Genomic DNA, 6,261 nt, shown 5'->3' on the forward strand with positions numbered 1-6,261 from the left:
AGAGCTATAGTGTGGGGATGCCATGGAGGAATCCCACCCCTCCCCTTCCCAAGCTCCCACTAAGAACAGCTCTGAAACCCTGCTGGCAAGGAAGCCGCTGAGGCATTCTCTTGGCCCTTAGAAAGTGTTGGCCACTGCCAGGGAGGGGCAGGCAGGGGAGAAGGTTGAATAAAGAGGTCCCCACCCCAAAGCTCAGCGACTGGGCTCAGAGACGTCAGCCAAAGTCCAGTGTCTTCCACCTGAGGACAGTAGCCTTTTGGGGGACTGGCTGGTTACTGCCTCGATATCCATGACATTCTAGTCAAGAAACATTCTGCAGAATCACAGAACTTTAATGATGGGATCTAGCCCTCTCCCCACCCCACCATTTGAAACTGAGGTTCAGAGTAGGCAAGTCACTCAGCCAAGGTTACAGAGAAACAAGTGGCAGAGCTTAGGCCTGAACCTGGCCTTCTGACTCCTTAAGTTCAATGCTTTTAAATAGTGTCTACCATGGGTAATAACCCCTCAATAAGTAGAACAATATGGTCATGGGTCAATGGACAGTTGGGATCTAGAAGAATGGTAGGCAAAAGGACTCTACAGAATGTTGGGAGGGTCAAGAGGGGTATTTAGCAGGAAGGAGTGAGTTGGGATCAGGCCTTGGGTCTCTGACCTTGGTTGGCTTTGCTGGACACCCTTTCGATGCCATCCGAGGGACTCTGTCTTCTGCCCCAGGATTTACCTTTGGTTTAAGTCTTCCCTAACCATGAACCTCATTCAAGTTATTCAGTCCCTGCACATGCTCGGCTTCTAAGAACCAATGTCCCTGATTCCCAATTACTTTCCTTCCTTTTCTTACCCTGGCCCTGTAACAAGATGTTCCAGTCTGGCATCTGTCCCCTTTCTCCCTTCTATTCTCTGCATCTACTGACTCCAAACAATAAGGGTGTATTTTCCAGCGCTTATTCACAAGGAAGAAGTCTATAATCACTTATTAACCACGTGCCAAGCAATGTGCTAAGAGCTGGGATACAAATTCAAACAGAGATGGACCCTGTCCTCAAGGGCGTCCTAATGGGGAAAACAACACAGAAAAGGGAAGTGAAAGGTAGAGGGGAAAGTATCAGAGGCACTGGGGCAAAGTTCAGAGAATGTTTAAATTCAGAAACATCCCGGTAAGCTCATTAAGATCATCAATTTAGAACTGGAAAGAACCTGAGAAACGTTCATTTTACAGAAGAGGAAACCAAGGTTGAGGGAAATGAATCAATTTATCTAAAGTTACAGTCTCTGTGTGTAACTCAAGTCTTTCCCCACTCCAGAGAACACATCATAGTCAGGAACCCCAGATGCTCTAATTCTAAGTCCAGGATACCTTCCAATGCACCATACACTTTATGTGAATAGGTAAAAATTATATTGCCCCAGATTTAATTTTTTTTAAACCCAATCTTCTGGTAAAGTTTCCCAGGGCCTAGCTTACCTCTCATAATACTCTAGGTCTGGAACCTACTGCCCCACCTGCTGATCCACAGTGGTGTCTAAGTCAGAATCCATCCATGGTACCTTCCCATCCTTGGCTTATTCATAGTTATTGGTTTTTGACCCTTTCCCTCCTACTGCCCACCAATGAAATGCTAAGAAACAGAATTCTCAGAATTCAGAGGATCGATGATCTTATTATTGTTCTCTCTATTTGTACTACCTTACATTTCCTTCTACTTTTCAGTCTTTTAACATGGTTTTATTATTCCTTTTCTCATGGGGTCTTTCATTTGGTCCATTCCAATTTTCAGGGAGTGTGTTGCTTGGGTGGGGTTTTATATCTCTTTTGCCAAGTTATAATTTCCCTTTCCTATTCTTTTTTCCACAGTTCTCATTTCTTTCCCTATTTTTTTCCTTTAATAGTCTCATTTTATTAACAAAAACATTTTTAACTCTTTCAAAAATTCTCACTTCATCTTTCCCCCCCTAGGAACTCTACTTGAGTCTGTGCCCAAGTTGTGTTTTTCGTTAGGGCTTTGCTTGTATCTGCTTTGGAGTCATGTCTTGATTCTTTTTGTTTGTTTGTTTGCTCACCCTTCCAACCCATTTCCTGACTTCAGATTTCCTGACTTCAGATTCCTGACCCCTGGTATGATCTCTGCACATGTCTGACCTGGGTGTAGGTCTGACCAGTGGTTGGTTGACTACTGCAGGACTCATTCACTTTCAGTGAGCCTAGGAAGCTCTGCTGGTTCACAGAAATAGAATTGCAGGTTCCCCTTTGGTCTAGGATTGCTGCCCTGGTGATTCCTCTGTAGGCATCAGACTAGGCTACATCCTGGAGGTGAGCCTCTCCTGCTGTCAGAGTCAGAACCACACAGCTGCTCTGTGCTTTGGACCTTGCTCCTAGCTTGGCATATTAGTGCCTGCAACACTGCTCTTTATGCCACCCTGCACAAAGATCCCTCTTCAGTCCACCCTAGATCTGTGAACTAGAACTGAGTAGTGGATGATAAAGCTGCCAGATGACGCCCATTCCCATCACAGTGCCCACAGTATGGATCTGGGACATCCTATTGCCCTGGTGCACAGCCGTGCCCTGGGCACTCAACCCTGTGCCCCTGTACAGACCTCTTCTCCAATGTCCACAGGCCTCTCTATCTTTCTATGTCAACTGGGCTAGAAAAATACCTCACTGTAACTTTTTTTGTGGATTTCTCTATAAGGCTTTGGTCTAGACCTGTTTGGAGTTTGTTTTGGAGTCTGGGAGAGAAGCTCACTGTACCATTTCTTGTAGCTCCACCATCTTGGCTCCACCTCCAGAAAAGTCTACCAACTGGTCTCCTTGCCTCAAGTTTCTCCCTACTCCAGTCTAGTCCATCAAAGCTGCCGAAGTGCCAAGAGGAGTTTGATCATGTCACTCTTCTACCCAATTCCAGTGACAGCCTATTGCCTCTGCAATAGAAATAGAAACCCCTCTGTTTAGCCTTTAAAGCCCTTCACAATCTGGTCCCAATTGATCTTTGCAGCCTTTACACTGTGATCCATCCCAACTGACCTTGTATCTTTCATATAACATTCATCTCCATCTCTGTGCCTTTGCACTGGTCAGCTCCTTTGCCTACCTACAATGCCCACTCCGAGAATTCTCCTCTTTCCTCAAGATACAGCTCTAGCTTCTCCTTCCACACAGAACCTTCCCTGTCTCCCCAAATGCTACTGCCCTTCCTCTCTACTTCCCTTGTATTTATTTGCATTTATTCTCTCTATACTATGCACTTCTTAGAGGTGGGCTTCTTGGGAAAAGAGATTATTTTATTCTCTGTATCCGTAGACCCAGCTCCCATCATAGTACCTGGAACACAGCAGGTGATTAATCATTGCTGTTGCTTGTTGGTTGATTGATACAGCTTTCAGCCCCTCCCTTCCTGGCCATGCTGTGGAACCTCCTGGGCCCCTGTGCAGAGGGTCCCCCTGAGATAAGAGGGCCTGCATGCTGGAGAAATATGCAAGACTGGCCCTTGGTTGGCCCTTGATCTTGCTATAGACCTGACGACATCCTTCACGCCCCTGATTCAGAGCGATTTCCCATTTCTAAAGTGTCATGTCCTGTTCACACTGACCATTTACTTCTCGTTGCTCTTTGGATCATCCTGAACTTTCAGTAACCAGTGTTACATAGACTCTCACTTATACCATGTTACCACTAACAGGATGGGCTTTTGTTTGGGGGGACAGACCTGGGGTGATTAAGAGACTTGCAAAGTTTCCTGAAGGTAGTTCATTCCACTCACCTGTCACCTTGGACCCCAGGATATTTCACCTTTGTGGGACACCTGGGTGTCTCAATGGATAGAGCACCAGAATCATGGAGATCTGAGTTCAAATCTGACCTCAGACGTTAGCTAGGTGACCATGGGCAAGTCATTTAACCCTATTTGCCTCAGTTTCCTAGTTTGTAAAATGATCTGGAGAAGGAAGTGGCAAACCACTCCAGTCTCTTTGCCAAGAAAACCTCCAGGTCAAGAAGAGTTGGACATGACTGAACAACAACATTCCACTTTGGCACACAAGTTACTTCCAAAGTTCACAAAAGCTGATAGTCCTTATTACACTATGCTATTGTAGAGTTGGGGATACATAAGGACACAAGTACCAGCATCCCTTGGAGATTGAAGCTTTGGGAGGTAGACTAGCTACTCCCAGGTTCCGAGATTTAAAAAGGAAAGTAGACTCAAGAGGCATGAGATGTTCACAAGAATAAAATTCTCAGTCCTTGTTTATGAATTAAGATCTTAAAAGGACATAGATATCTAAAAAGGACCAAAGGTATGAAAGTGGGAGAAGCCATAGTTAGAGAAAGCTTTCTGAGTTGGTTTTTCAAGGGAAGGAAGAATGTGAACATAGAGATGGAGTTGTGGAGCCATTCCAGGAGTGTGTGTGTGTGTGTGTGTGTGTGTGTGTGTGTGTGTGTGTGGTGTGTGAACAAAGGTGTAGAGATGGAAGAGTCAGGGCAAGGGTGGGATGGAAGAAGTTCAGTATCACTAAGACACAGAGAATGTGAAAGGGAGTAAGAGTCCAAGTCTATAAAGGGAGACTTGTCAACAGATGATGGAAGGCCTTGGATGCAAGAATCAGTTTATGCATCAGGCAATCGGGAGTTATGGAAAGTTTCTGGGTGGAGGAGTAACCTGACTAGAGCAGTGCATATAGAAGATTATTTTGGCAGCTGTGTGAAGTATAGATTGGAGAGAGGATAGATAGGAGGCAGGAATCCCTAGGGATGATGATAGCTGGCCTGATCTCATTCTTGCATGGTTAACACACTTTCACCCTGTCACACTCGCCCCATTCCAGGGTTTCTGAACTTCAGTTTGTCACTCTTCAAAACCTGTTCTGCACCCCCGACTGACTGCTAAGCCACCCCGCCCCACCAACATCCCGCTCTAAAGGGGCCCACTCCTTCCACTGTGCTCCTTGGAATGTCTGCTCCCTTGATAATTGGAATGTCTGCTCCCTTCACAATCCTTCCATCTTCTTGTACTCAGTGAGAACTGGCTCCCTCCTGATAACAGTAGCTAGAAATAGCTAGCATTTATATGGTGCTTTAAGCATTACAAAGTGTATTTTATCCTCAAAATGACCCTGGGAAGTAGGTTATTAAAATTACTATTTTCATTTTACAGATGAGGAAATGGAGGCAGACAGAGGTTAAGTGATTTGAGGTCACATTTGAACTCACGTCTTCCTGACTCCAGGTCCTGCACTCTATCCATGGTGCCATCTTTGTTGTTGTTCAGTGGTGTCCAACTCCTCATGCCAATACTGTCCATGAGATTTTCTTGGCAAAGATACTGAACTGGTTTGCCATTTCCTTCTATAGTAGATTAAGGCAGAGGTTAAGTACTTTTCCCAGGGTTGTACAGCTATTAAGTGCTTGAGCTGAGATTTGAACTCTGATCTTCCTGACTAAGGGCCTGACACTCTATTCACTGAGTCGTTTTGTTGCCTCCATGGTACCATCTAGCTGCTTACAAAGACAGAAACAAAACCCAGCTCCTGCCCTCAAGGAGCTAACCTTCCACTAGAATGTGGAATGCATGCTTCCTTCTTATATTGGGTGGGCATGCTATGGCTGTGTGCGATTTGGACCGGTCCTGAAAACTTCCGTGGCTAGTGACACTTTGGACTTGGCACCTGGCTACCTCTGCCTATAATTTGCCCACAATGAATTGATTATTGGGGTCAATCTGTTTTCCAGTGACTGGCTACCAATATTCTCTCTTACAGCACGTTTGTCTCAGTGGCCCCGTACTTCCTGCACCAATGTGAGGGCATGTCAAAGCCTCCTTGGTGGCTGCCCTCACATCACTGTAAGTCACAGCTGAAGGTGAAAGGACCCATGGAGGACTTGGGGGGCTGAAAGCCACAGTTTAGAGCCAAGCATGTCTCCAAAGCTGACCATTGTGGTGGGGACAGGCTGGGATCCATATTCTGTAGAATACTGGGGTCAGCAGCTAGGCCAGGGTGGGGACACCCTGCCTCTGGAGTGGCAGCTGTTCTCCTGCAGGGCTTTGGTGACTAACTTTGCTCCCTCCCCTTGGCATTATTTTCTTCCCTGCCCTTTTCAGGTCAGTCCTTGGGGTATGAGTTAAAAATAAGCACAGTACCATCATGGGCTGGAAACTCCTGAAGAGAAGATCTCTAGGCATAAGGCCCAGCTTGGACTCAAGGAATTAAGCTTGTCAAATGTCTAATCCCTGAGGACTTCATGGTGATGGCTCTAACCCAAAG

This window comes from Notamacropus eugenii, chromosome 1 (assembly GCF_028372415.1).
Source record: "Notamacropus eugenii isolate mMacEug1 chromosome 1, mMacEug1.pri_v2, whole genome shotgun sequence".
NCBI lineage: Eukaryota > Metazoa > Chordata > Mammalia > Diprotodontia > Macropodidae > Notamacropus > Notamacropus eugenii.